The following is a 13,597-nucleotide window of genomic DNA, read 5'->3' on the forward strand; positions in this document are numbered from 1 at the left end:
CTCTTATATTTGCCAGTTGTCCCTACATCAGTGTTTCCAACACCCCCGTGCACTCAGCATTTTCCAAATCCAGATTTCTCTATGGTATATTTTATCATCCATCCTTAAAACCTGCCAGTTTCGGTTGGCTTGAACTGTATGCCAAATGCATCCTGTTATACTAATACATGGATATGTGACATCATGTTACTGTATCCAAGGTTAAAATATATTTTCCTAAGGGTAAAGGTATAACTCATTAGCATAGAGCTTGCCCAGCTTGCCCAAATTCTTGAATTTGATCCTTAGCACAGAAGAGAAAGAAGAAAAAAATATTACCCTACCTTCCTGAATTCCATCCTTTACTCATAGTGATCAAATCTTCCATTGTTACTACGGTCTCTTAATTAGGATCCCCACACCAAAGCTTTTTCAATTAGTTATGTACCTTACTGTCAGATTCTAAGGCACAATTTGATCATAACACTCCACAGTCGGTCAATACTGTCCAATGGCTGCATAACACCCCACAGTCAGTCAATACTGTCCAATGGCTCCATAACACCCCACAGTCGGTCAATACTGTCCAATGGCTCCATAACACTCCACAGTCGGTCAATACTGGCCAATAGCTCCATAACACTCCACAGTCGGTCAATACTGGCCAATAGCTCCATAACACCCCACAGTTGGTCAATACTGGCCAATAGCTCCTTGTCTTTTACAGCTTGGTTTTTCAAGTATCTTTCCATCACGTGATCTCATCTAATGAAATCTTTTGTGGAATGTCAGTCTGGGGAACAGAAAAAGCAAGAGCACCATGGCTGCTGTGGTGATGGGCTGGTTCCCTCTCTTGTTGAGTTTGTGACTGCAGAGGGTTTGGGTTGAAGTAATAACTTTGAAACATTGTCTTGTTCACTTTATACCCATCTTTTTCCTTTCCTTTCTTCTTCTGTCCTCTTAGCTGTAACTCTGAACAACCCAGGGCAGTGAGTCATTTCTTCTAGTTTCTTCCTTTAAACATTTTTAAATCTTACATTTCTTTGTCATGGATGCTTAAATGGATTACTATAAACATTGTTACAGGAAGGTTTTTTTTGTTGTCTGTTTTTTGGTTTTGTTGTTGTTTGTTTTGTTTTGTTTTCCTCGCCTCTCCTGAGACTTGAAGTTGAGATGCTTACCTTAATGGTACGGTGGAAAGTTACAGGTAATTCATTCTTGGCTCCTCCAAAGCTCACTTTACAGTGTTTCTCTTTTTAGAAACCTTGCTTCCTCAGAACCAAAGACTCAGGTATAGTCACTTATCAGTTTGGTACACACATTCAAAACCAGAACTTGAACAGCCCTTGCCTCCTTCTCTTTACTTCCATTACTATTTTGTTCCTTCCTCTGTTCCTTCTGTCGCACCTCCTTCTTCACCCGACCATGGCAAACATTGTTCAATCCCTAAGGCAAGGAACTTCTATTGAGACCTTGAGAGGAAATGTTGAAATCCTTAGCTGTCCTGTCAACAGTAGTGGAAAGAAAAGTCATTCAATAGTTCTGGCAGCACTTCTGAAGAAGGCGTTATTGGCCAATTATTTTAATATTGTTGCCCCAACCCCCCCCCCATATGCCTCCAGGTAGTGGCATTTTCTGGCAGAAGCCTCTGAAATGCCTGGCTTGTTCTCTTGAGTTACTGTTGAAGGCTCTCCTCGATGACTGATTTCCTTGTGTATGTTTGTCCCTCTTGCAAAGCTCAGTCAGACATCCCTACGTGACTTTCTACAGGACACAGTGTAGCAGCCTCAGTGAAAGCTACGCAGAATGAAGGAGAGGAAGAGTGTCTAGTTAATCCCAAGGTCTGGTATCTGTTTCATAGGTTGAAGACTGAGCACAGAGCTTCCGTAAATGGCTTTCTCTGGGTTATACATGAGAAAGAGATCTCGGGAATTTGAGAGATGTTTCTAGGTAAGCATGAACACCTTTTCAGTGTCAAATATCCAAAGACTGAAGGACTATTTCTTGAAGTCTGGATCCTCAACTCACTTGCTAAACAGGGGATTACATAGCAATTGCACTGTGAACAGTATTGGCGTAGTACATTATCTGAAAAGTCAATATAAAAATTCTCTAAACAGTTGTTGTTAAACAGTCAGATAATTAGATACCTGTTTTGGAAAGACCTTAAGCAGTCTTGTAATTTCCTATAAAATAACTTTAACTTTCCTATTGATTGATTTTCTAATCTCCAATCCGGGGGCCGTTTATGATTATTTCTCCGATGTGGAGCTTCAGTGAAATGGCGTCAAACCATCTCATTGATACAGAAAATACTGAGTTCCTGCCTGTATAACATGACTTTGGCCAAAGACCAATAGGGAGGCATCCAGAATAAGTCAATTCAGTTCCCAAAAGAAATTGTTTCTTTGTCACACGAATCTACTATTATTTGATGCCTAGCATTGTCACTGGACTCTTTGTTCTGGTGCTCAGCTGACAGCCGCAGACCTGGGGAGCCACGTGTGCACCTGGATCTTGCCCTCTGTCCTCTGAAATGTTCCACTAAAGTTTCCCAAATGGAAATTATCCATCTATTTTGAAACTAGACTGGATATAAGAACCTTGAAACTAAAATCACATCCCCACAAAACCTGGTCTTTCTTATCTATCTGGTTACGCTCACTTTTTTCCAGTATAAATTTCTAGTGAGGCTTCCTTCAGAATCTGCTTGAATTACCATAGCAAAATCCCTCACAGGCTTCTGATACATCTCGCCTAAGTCTCGTTCTGTTGACTCAGAACAAGCGGTGTCTCTCTGCCAGCTCTTTCATTTAAAAACATGCTGACTGGGGTAGTATAGTTTAACTGTGCATGCCAGGGTGTGAGGGCATTTGGAAACTGAAGTAAGGTTGCCACATTTCTTATTTTATGAGGAAAGGCTGGTAATGGTTGACATGCCTGATTTCCCTGTGGTTGGCTGGACTGTTTTAGTCGCCAGACTTCTGCCCATCCTTTAACATAGAAAAAAGAAGCTAGCTTATGTCTTGGCTGCTCCCAGATCTATTGCCTTGAGACCCAGTTTCATTGTCCCTTTGTTGAAACATTACTAAAGGTGCCAATTTGCAGAGCCCTGGGGCTAAGGAAGGATAGAAACCTTCCAAACCAATACTTTAAATTTGCAGAACATAAAAAACAGGCTTTAAAAAACAATCCAAAAAAAAAAAAAAAAAAGAGAAAGAAAGAAAAGCATAGAAAGAATGAAAATATAGTAAATGCTTGACAATATTGGAATTAGACTACATTTTCTAGTTCCTATTTTTACTCCACTGCTCTATTCAGTGTAGCACCACTATTCCCAGGGAAAAGTACTCATTTCAATCCTTGTATCACATAGGTGGCTTAATTCTAGAGTTAGAAAACAATAGGCCATAGTTGTTTGGGGGGGATTTCCAGAAATCACCTTTATTTTCTTAAAGGCTAAGGCTGCTCACGGAACACTCTGACTTCCTATCTGATCAAAACGCCCAAACAATGCTACGGAAGCCAGCAGCGCCAGCAGTGCCAGCAGATGTTTTGTAGGGTGGCTTTACCTCTCCCTGGCATTTCGCAGGGCAGCAGGGAGAGGGCAAAAGTATTAAATTCGGGCTTAAAAGCTCCTTAGAAATTCTTTACCCACAAGAGACCATGTTGGAGAAAAGAAGATGACTTATGCCAAGGGGAAGAAAAAGAGAGGCTAATGCCTGTGGTTTTGAAAGGTTAAGAACAACAACAAAAAAAACCCCAACAGCCCAAGTATTTGCACAGGGATGAAATGCTCTCTGGCTTTTGGCCAACAATTATACAAGGGTTTGTGCCCACATCCTGTACCTGTGGTTTAGGGACGCTGCTCATGAGTGACTTCTTATGCTCAGTGACAGGAAACTTTAGTCACCGATGTGTAAACTCACCTTTGGTCTGCACCTCCCACAATGAGCTCCAAACGCACTCTGGAGCCAAGCCTCCAGATTTCCTTGCTGATGCCATTCCCTGGATGCTAAGGTAGAACTCAATTTGAAAGGTAATCCTGCTGGACCAATAGTTATTCTATCTGGTTATTACGACCCAGTAAGTCACAAAGGGGAAGTATGATATTGTCTGCTAGACCCTTTTAAGCCCCCAAGTCCAAGGCAAAAGGTTAGCCAGATTTCATTTCAGGCACGAAGCTAAGGTGAAATGTGATGCCTTAAGCCATGAGGCCCTTTCCACCTCCATTCGCTGTCTCGTCTATCTTAAACTCTCATCAAAGATTTCTTATCAAATATTTCAGAAGTCTTCATTACATGACACTGGATGGAATGTGTAAGCTTGGATTAATTCATTTTAATGCACACATGAGGCATCTTAGTGTAGCATTATGTATGTAGAAATGTGTTGAAATTGGATTGTCCACATGGTCAAGTTGTTTTTGTGTGTCCTGACCACAATGCTATCTCAGACAACTCAGATCTTCCTTTCCTCCCCTTTTACGCTCTCTTCTCCCTCTGTGAAACACATGGACCTGTTTTGAAGTGGACCTTATGGATTGTCTTGTTAGCTTGTGGCTTGGTTCAAGGAATCAATCGATCTTCTTAACCAGATAGACTGCTTTTGTACTAATGTTCCTGTACATAGAACTCTCCATACCCCTCATTTTCACTTCTGTTTTTGTTTTCATTTTTCTTTTCTTCCTCCTCTTTTTTAGTTCTTCATCTTTTATATTTTCCTCCTCCTTTTCCCCCCTCCCCTCCTCCTCTTCCTCCTCCCACTGCCCCTAATCCCATCCTCCCTTAACCTCCACCTTCTCCCTCTCCCCTCCCCCCCCCCCTCTTCCCCCTCCTCCCTTCTTCCCCCTCCTTCTCCTCCTCTTCCTCCTTCCCTTTGCCCTCCACCTACCCATATCTAGCATATTTCATATAGCTAGATAACTATTTTCCGTTGGACTCTGGTAGGTAGTGAGCATTGAGCTTCATGTGGCCTAAGGTGCTGTGCTATACATGACACTACCTGACCTCTAACCATAAAGTTGGGCAAATGCAGAAGCATCCATCACCAAGTAGAGGAGGCATGGACAGATCCAGTGGGCACAAAGAACTGCACTAGCAAATATCTGGAGGGTTGCTGTCTGTGTTCCTCCTTCATAGTTTTCTTTCTTACAATCTAAGGTATAACCCCACAGGGAGATCCCGATGACCAGTGTTCCGAGTAGAAAGGCCTTACATACACTTCTGTAGCCTCACTCAAAAGTGGACACAGATGGCAATTATTTCTGTGACCCCTAAGAAATGGGACAAGGGAAATTTCTCCTAGTGGACAAATAATTGGAATGTCATTTCCATAATCTGCCTCAGGACCACTTTCTGTCCAATGAATGATGAAATGTGAGGGTTAGAATAGTGATTTGGCCCCAAGACAGACAAGCATGCCTCAAAAAACCACCACAGAGTAATAGTTCGAGGCATGACTCTTAATTCTTCCATTCTGCCAATATCAGATTGTTACATAACACAAATCATTTCATTTGAAACATCATTTGTTGCTGTTTTCTTTATTTATTGAGACAGTGTCTCATGTAGAAGCATAGGCTGGTCTTCAGCTCACTGTGTAGCTGGTGGTGGACTGGAATACATGACAATTCTCCTGCTCAGCTTCTCAAATGCTGTGACCACAGGCATGTGATACCACATCAGTGTAAACAGGCATATTTTAATAAATGTAAGGACACTTAGACCTTCATCAGACAAGCAGGGGGAAAAGCTCTAGGCTGGGATTATAGATATAACTACTCAAACAATGCTGCGAAATTGGCCCTCCTCCAAAGTATTATCTGTCTCTTCCATAGGCAAAAAGTTAGGTAATCAATAAGCTGCCATGGCAAGAGAAGGCCTCTGTTACAATGTTTATCTTGAGCTACACCGTGCTTGCCACAGTTAAATAGACACCACATTGTGCATTCTGTTCCCTTCCTTAGAAATCTCCTGGAGCAAGACCTGGAAAGGAAATTTCCATTCTTCCTCCCCATAGTAGTCGCAATACTTTATAAAGTATTTACACCAACAGTGCATTAGGATCTTTACATTGTGTATGCCAATGAATTTGCAATCGACTTTCTCAAACATATAATGTGAATGCTATCTACATGACCCTACATGAGAAAGTATTTTGGAGAAAGGGGGAAAACACCAAAGAATGTAAGACCCAGAGGTTAAAATGGCCATTCTAGAGAAACTAAAGCCTGACTTAATACTAAAGACAACTCTTAAACTATTCTTTCTCCATAGACAATGCACACCTACATTTGTTCACATCAACTATCCAGTAAATGTACTTTATGATGCTGATTTATGGATATTTTGAGAGCAAGGTCTTTTGTAGCCCGAGCCTAACATTTTCTGAAACCACCACATTTTGTAGTATGGTTTTGACAAAACAGTGCATTAACATGGGCCTTCTCCTTGATTTGAGACGACAGGACATTTTTTTTTCACAAAAGCTGGTTTTCAGGGAGTTCATTAGAGCTACAGCAGAGGTCCATAGTAGCATCAGAGGAGCATTTGACCCGCCCATGCTGTAGCGTCAGGACAGGGATAAACTGATCAGGATGGCCATGTGGGTGATGTCTAGAGATCATGCTAGTAGGAGCTTGGAGTCTAGTTAGCAGAAAACTAAGTCCCACAAACAGTAAGTAGAACATGGTGACCTGAAAGATATTCTGCACAGAAAAGCTCTCTGGACAAGAAGAGAAGATGAGGCGCTTCTGCTCAACTGCTCGGTAGGAGTGAGTCAGAACCATAGAGACCAGCTGTCTGACCTTAGTGATTTTCTAGGGGGTGGATTAGTAGAAGTAGGCCATATAAGAAGAGGAGAATTTCAGTGTTCAATGTATTGTAGTCATTGTTTCATTGACGTTTGGATGTTAAATACTTGCTCCCTTCCCCACGCTCAAGTTTAAATACACTATCTCTAGTGCTTAGCAGTTCAAGGGTTCTGACTAATAAAAGTGGGTCACTGGGGGAGGGATAGATTATCTCTGCATACTTTCTGTTTTGTAATTTGTCTAATATTTTCATGTTGGCGGTTGACGTTGTTGGGAAAGAGGAACCACCATTCATTTTCATTGTGGATTTGGTTTAACGCTTGCATTATGTTAATTGGGTTCCCAAAATTGCAGGACAGCCCTAATGTACAAGGCTGAGGGTCCTTGCCTCCAGTTGGTTTCAATGGGTAAATGAAATTGCCAGTGACCAATGGCTGGAGAAGATACAAAGGTGGGACTTTAGGATTCACAGGCAAGAGGATGGAGAGAGAAGGAGGAGTTAGGACTGCCATGATGGGAAAGGAGCAGTACAAGGCCTGAGAAGTACAGAAGAGGGAGACAGCTAATGATGTAAGAATTGGGGATGGCCCAGGAGGGCAAACAGGATGGGTCCTTCAGCCAGGATGGATATAGGTTTTAGTAAGTTCCACAATTCAGGAATAGCAGAGGGGAGAGTGGTTTGGAAGTGGCCCAAACATTGAGATGATTAAGGCATATAAAGCTGCATGTGTGGGTCTTTTTATTGGGGGGTCCAGAACATTGGGGTGGGTAGTGAGGAACCCCTGCCACCGTCACTGGGCCATATAGAGCATCATTAATTGCCTACTGTTTGTGGGAATCACAAATTGGTATGGAAATCACTATAAAAAAAACTTAAAAAACAAACAAACCCAAAACCAAGAACCTAAAAGTAAATCTACCCTATGACCATTCCAGCTGTACCACTCCTTGGCATTTGCCTAAAGGATTCCACATCCTATGCTACAGATGCTTGCAAAGCAATGTCCATAGCCACTCTATTCCTAACAGCCAGGAAATATAGACCACCTAAATCAGCAGATGAATGGATAAGGAAAATGTGGTTTGTCTTTCTGACTCTTGGTCCATCCATTTTTTTTTTCTTCTTTCTTTTTTTTTTTTTTTTCGGAGCTGGGGACCGCACCCAGGGCCTTTCCCTTGCTAGGCAAGCGCTCTACCACTGAGCTAAATCCCCAACCCCTTGGTCCATCCATTTATCTGAAAATTTCATTTTCTTTACAGCTAAATAGTATCCCATGGTTCTAGAGAAGCTACAGAGGGAAGGAAGCAATTAAACAGCTTTATCCAACTACATCACTGATGAGCCATTACAATGACCAACCTGGCAAGATATGGGTAAAAGTGTAAAGCAGTAGCACCCACATGTCAGTGGCAATCAAGAGCTGTCTAGTGGGACTTAAGACCTAGTCAACACAAGGAAAATCATGCCTGGTATTGGAAGGCAAGCCAGCTTCCCAGGGCTAGCAAGCTATGGACGTTAGAAAAGAACCTGCTACCTCCACTTTGTAAGAGCAGCATCATTCCTTCCTACATTCTAAATCTGATCCTTAAACTCAGAGATAGGCATACCCCTCATCAAAAAAGACTCACTTTTACAAGTGTGTGTGTGTGTGTGTGTGTGTGTGTGTGTAAAACAATAATACTTAAAGAAAATAAGGCTATCAACTGGAGATTAAGGAAAAGGGAGTGGGAAGAAGTTGGAATTTTCTCTTACACTGCCCATTGTAATACTAAGTGTGGACTCCCAAGACCTGGAGGCTGCCCCTGAGAACCTCCCCCCCAAGTTAATTCTGATTGGTGAATAAAGGTGACAGTCAATAGCTGGAATGGGTTGAGGTTTTGCAGGCTTGGAGAGAGAGGACTATGAGGGGGGAAGAATAGGAAGCCCTCAGGGGAAGAAGAAGATGAGGAAAAGGAAAGGGAAGGGGAAGGGAAGGGGGAGGGAGAGGAGGAGGAAGAAGAAGAAGAGGAGGAGGAAGAAGGAGGAGGAGGAGGAAGGAGAGGAGAGAAGAGGAGGGAGGAAGAGGGGGAGGGAGAGGAAGGAGGAGGAGGAAGAGGAGGAGGAGGAGGAGGAGGAGGAGGAGGAGGAGGAGGAGGAAGAAGAAGAAGAAGAAGAAGAAGAAGAAGAAGAAGAAGAAGAAGAAGAAGAAGAAGAAGAAGAAGAAGAAGAAGAAGAAGAAGAAGAAGAAGAAGAAGAAGAAGAAGAAGGAGGAGGAGGAGGAGGAGGTGGTGGTGGTGGTGGTGCAGGAGAGGAGAAGGGGAGTTGCCATAGATAGCTGAGTCACAAAAATGTGGCCATGTGGCCTGGACAGTTGGAGTTAGGAGCAGCCTAGATGAAACATAATAAATAGTAATAACTTGGGTTCATTGATTGTAAAGTAGATTCTAACAGCAATAGGATAGGCAGCTGCCCAGCTGTTGTACTGCCTAAGATATATTAAAAATATAAAAGCTGTGCATGTCTTTCATTCAGAACATAAATGGTCTAGGATGGAGAAGAAGCCCCAGGGTGGGATTTTTAGTATTTCATTACTACAGAGTGGTCTAATTCTACTTCAGTTAAAAATAAAATTTAAAAGGTATGAGGTTAGACAGTAGGTTAGCTCTAGGAAGAATTAACTAACAGACCCCTCAATATGGGGCATACGGAATATTAGTAGGAATGCTCATGAGCCTTAAGACAGAGTGAAAGGTGAAGGTAGCAGAAAGTGTGCAATTAAGGTTCAAAGATAGTTGGTGTGTTTCTCTACATGGTCCTGCTCAGGGACCTGATAATAGGATGTAAAGGGAAATGGATGGTACTGGTTTCCATATGGATTGCCTCCAATACATTTCTGGGACATTCTCATTAGGGAAGCCTGCTGACAGTGCTGTTATCCAGTGAACATTTCAACTTCAAGGACAATATGTTCTTATATCTAGTTATAATGGACTCAAATTTAGAAAAAATATGCACTTTGAAGAAGATCATGTTTTTTCTGGAAGTAAATACTGAGGGGAGACACAGGATGGAGGATACATGTAGAACATTGGTTCTAAACCCATGGGTCACAGCCCCCTTGGGGTGAAGGTCCCTTTCACAAGGGGTCGCCTAAGATGATCTGCATATCACATATTTACATTATGATTCATAACAGTAGCAAAATTATAGTTTTGAAGTGGCAACAAAAATAATTTTTTGGTTGGGGTCAGCACAACCTGAGAAACCATATTGAAGGGTGGCAATGTTAGGAAAGTTGAAAACCACTGCTGTAGATGAACATAGCTTCACATCTACCACAGTTGGGACAACTGCCACTCATGTCAGCCCATGCTTTCTGTAGAAAGTGTCTTCTTGTTCTTTGCTCGCTCTACTCAATTTAAATGCTTGGGTGTTTATTCCACCAACATGTCCCACTTAAAAATTTTTTTCTTTCAGAAATGTAAGAGCCGAGACTGTTGCTACAGTCATGGCTACCATTGTAGCAGTGAGCATGTCTTTCCAGGCTAGTTGTCATCGAAGGTCACAGGGTTCACAGTGGACAGAACAGAAAATGACTTTTCTCCTCCAGTTGTGTGCATAGCACCTTCCAGCACTCATGAAAGCTAGCCGGTAGGTATGATGCTTCTGAATGAGCATAAGCTTGGCTTTTCCATGTTCTATGAAACAATTACATGATATTATCAGCAATATGGTCTTTCTATTGAGTTATGAGGACAATAACTTCAAGAGCATTAGTGACAGTTGAGTTTTGGGGTTCTCTGGGAACTTTATTGAACAACAACGCCTAGTGAGGTGACCCATTCCTGACACTGGGCCTTTAGGTTTAGAGATAATTGTGTCTAGGGGGGCATTGCGCCCTTGTTGTAGGGAAGCTTCATTTAAACTCTTTTTATATGTTTATACATAGACATTTTCGAAAGCTACAGTGGTAGTTTCCATATGACTTTTTCAAAGGCCTTTAGTGTTTGTCATTCTTTGCCATTCTCCCTTCCCTTCCAAGTCCTATCTTCATCCCACAGGTTTTCTGTTCCATTGTTTACCATTCCACTTTAGAACATCATTTGCATACTACCCTCCTCCTCCTCCTTCTTCCTCTCCCTTCTTCTTCTTCTTCTTCTTCTTCTTCTTCTTCTTCTTCTTCTTCTTCTTCTTCTTCTTCTTCTTCTTCTTCTTCTTCTTCTTCTTGGTCCCCTTCTTCTTTTTATTTGTTCTTAGTAGTCATTTGGACATCTAGGTAAGGTAATTCCTTATTTGCTCAAATGAATGAAACTGTGTCCCCAGTAATTTTCCATTCCAGGCACATCAGTGTCTCCTCATCCAAGAGATACAAGTGTTATTCCTTTCCCGGTTTCCGGCAAACATCCCTTCCCTCCCCCCCTTCCTTATGGGCCCCTACTATGGGCATGTTAATAAATGATAATCCACTAATATGGGCACAATAAATAGGCACAAGAATAGAAAAGTACAAGGTCACCCTTAGATGGAGAAAGAGCTTTTGACAGGTATAGACATAATAATTAAAATTATTATGCTGCAATTAGTTTAAATTGATAAAGCTGCTTCTGTCTAGAGGCCATCCCAATGAGCAGGACAGGTATGAAGAAAAGAGGTGGTAATGAGGTCCTGGATGACAGCAATGCAGAGGAAATGATGACATCACTGATCCTTTCAAAGAATGTTTAAGAAAATACAAGCATTTATTTAATTGCATGTTTTTGCTATATTACACCCCACATTTAAGAAAACCAAATCCTAAGAATATGTGCTCAAAAACGATAACTTTCAACCCAAATCTGCCTTTAAACTCAATATGTCATTTAAAAAGTTATTTTTCTTATTTTTTGATTATTTCAATAGCTGAAGTACGATACTATTTCTATCCATGCGTTCATTCACATCAGACGTCATTTATTGATTTCCTCCCCAAGAGAATGACACAGTTTGTCCTCATCTTACCCTTTCCTTTTTTTTTTTTTTTTACTTTCTGGCTTGTTTGTATTCATTATTATGATATAATATGATTTATTTCTTTTTTTAAATCAACTTTATTTGCTATAATTTCCCTCACTGTGGAGATCCATACCAGGGAGATTAAGCTTGATTCTCTCCTGTAGTTATTATTTTTTGCCCCTTTCTTAAACATGTATTTACTCTTATATTATTTAGACTGTAAAGAGCTCCCTCCTGTTTTGAAGTTATGGTGTTTCCAGCTTGTTTTAGTGTCTCTGGTCTTACACCTGCCTGTGGAAGAAGGCAGGTGAGCCTGAAATCATCTGCTTGTTCATTATAGGTTTTTTTCTTATTCTCTATCATCATCATCATTATCATCACCATCACCACCACCACCACCACCACCACCATCATCATCATCATCATTGTTGTTGTTTTAGTACAAGTGTAATGATATCTTCTTGCCTATGTAAAATTTGTTGTGTTTCTAAGATTTAGACTTACTCTCAGTCTCTTAAATATTCATGTTACCAATACCTCATTCTTTTATTCAGTTGAAGGAAGCAGGATGCTGAGGAATAGAATAAGGTGATGAAGGTTATGTAAGGGAGGTGTTGGAAAGTTGAGTCAGTTCTATGTTATGAGGACAAATTCCACAGATATGGTTTCAGTATGATTTTCTCAACTGTTCAGCTTTACAAAAATGCCGTGGGTTAGGTGTCTTGTTTCATATTTACAACCCACACTGTGTGTTGCGGCAAAGAAATTTGAAGCTTGTGTGCTGTGACCACAGTTTCTTTCAAGGAACTCTAAAAATGCCTCCAAGGCATTAGGGTGCTTCGTGAAGCAGAGCTGACAAATGCTTTGCTACGGGTAAGGAACTATGTGACATTAAGCTAACATTTACCAAGCACTTATGTGCTGGCATCTGAGCTAGGATAGTTCCTATGCATTATCTTGTTTTTATCCTCCCAACAACTCTCTAAATATAATTAAATAGTTCAAGTTTCAGTAATTCATCTCTACGATTGGGCTATGTCTTTCTCTAAAATGAGGGGGAATAATTTGAACATCAAACACATCCAAAGATGAAATATATTTGGTAAAAAGTAAAGTGAGATTATGTGGGTGGTTTGGGTTTTGTGGATATAGGCAGTGAACAAACTCAGCTCGGTGAAGAATAGCCTGAAGGTGCTCCTGAAACCAGCAGTTACGTCCAACCAGGTGGATTGCTGTTAGGGAATGTTGCTACTGTACCAATATGAAAAGATTCCCCATGCTTCCTCAAATCACCAATCTCCAAGGAAGGCACTGTTAGAGCAGCTAAGGGTGGGCTCCAAATGGATGTAGCTCACATGGAAACTTCCTGCATTCCTAGACATCAATGTCTGGGGTCAGGACACTAGATGTTCCTAAGATCAGTGTGAATTCATCACAATGGCACTTCAGCAAAATGGCAGCCTACATTCAAGGGAGCCTAGACTTTCTATAATGTAGAGAGAGGCTCCTCTATGAAAAATATTTTGAATTAAAACTAAGGCACAAAAGTAAATTAGTTTCAAATGATAAAATTAATCTCACCAATTGCACAGAATATAAGTCTGATAAAAATGACAAAACAACAAATTCTAGGAACAAATAACACAAATCCTTAATTATTTAGCATAGCCCCTAATGCTTCAAACATACTCACTTTTGACTATGGAATGGATGATCGTGTATTCATAGGATGATACTTTTAAAAATGGAATTATCTTTCAGAAGTAAATGTTTTCCACTTTTTAAGAGGAAGGGTTATTTAGCAACTTTCACTTAGTACAATACATCTAGTG

Source organism: Rattus rattus, chromosome 4 (assembly GCF_011064425.1).
Source record: "Rattus rattus isolate New Zealand chromosome 4, Rrattus_CSIRO_v1, whole genome shotgun sequence".
Classification (NCBI taxonomy): domain Eukaryota; kingdom Metazoa; phylum Chordata; class Mammalia; order Rodentia; family Muridae; genus Rattus; species Rattus rattus.